We start from the raw sequence: 1146 nt of genomic DNA, 5'->3' as shown, positions 1-1146 counted from the left end.
ATGCGTTAACCTCTCCTTTTACCTCCGATCATACCAACTCCAACACCTGACTGATTCCCACCTTTTCATCAGGCTCCTGCTGCTCTGAGCTGTCCCTTCTGCTGCCTACCGAAAGTGACTATTACCATGTCTGAGGCTTTCACAATGGTGAAGGAGAGATATGCCAAACTTACTGCTTGGTGATCATAATGGTTCTGCCCTGGCCTTTGTGCAGGCTGATATGTCCAGCTGACCGCACTCTTTCCCTAGATGTCTACCTAATCACTTGCTTTCCATGAAGTCTTAGTTCAAACATTACCTCTTTGCCTAGGCCCACTCTATCTTATTTAGTACTAACTGCTTCCTAATGCCTCTTACCCAGCTTTCCTTCCACCCTTTCTGTCTCCGTAATTTACCGACCTATGCAACTGACTTTTTATTTGGGCATCTTGTTTATTGTCTATTTCTCCAAACTAGAAGAGAAATTCGTGGGGGACCCAAGAGCCTAACATCACCAGCAGCTGTCATGTGGGAGCTGTCCCTTAGGGGAGCACTCATGAGTGAATGTGCTTTCTCAGCACAGTGAAGAAGGCCTGTCCCCACCTTTCTTCTCTTGCTGTGTTGGTGGGGGACACTTCTGTCATCGAAGATGCACTGCCTTGGGCATAGACATCACACAACTCCAAGGTTTCCTGGAGCATTCTCCAAGACACAGTCATCTCCTTGACACACCAGAATGAAGCAAGGGACAAGGAATTGTTCTCTGATAGTCTTCATGGATCAAGGGGGTTGGGTGGGGGCTGATAACAAGAGGCAAAGGCTTTGAAACCCAGAGGTGGATTTCTAAGCCTGAGAACTGCCCGGCAGTGTGAACTCTCATGAAGTCTCAGACCAGCCAACATGGGCAGCCCCCAATCAACAAGGTCAGTGAGGAACTCCACACAGGAAGTCATCTATTTTTGATATGTGCTGGCTTTCCTGTTTTCCTCTGTGGGTTGCTGCAGGAGCCCACTTCCAAGAGTTTTGTTTGAACGCTTTCCTCTCCCATTTTTTTCTTTTTTCTTTTTTAAATTTGGATGCAGCCTTGGACTTCCAGAGAGCAAATGTTCTCTTGTTATTTTAAGAAGTCAGGGAGGCTGGGCCATCCGTCAGGCTGAAACAATGCTG

This window comes from Mastomys coucha, unplaced genomic scaffold, assembly GCF_008632895.1.
Source record: "Mastomys coucha isolate ucsf_1 unplaced genomic scaffold, UCSF_Mcou_1 pScaffold22, whole genome shotgun sequence".
Classification (NCBI taxonomy): domain Eukaryota; kingdom Metazoa; phylum Chordata; class Mammalia; order Rodentia; family Muridae; genus Mastomys; species Mastomys coucha.
This window is presented reverse-complemented; position numbering follows the sequence as displayed.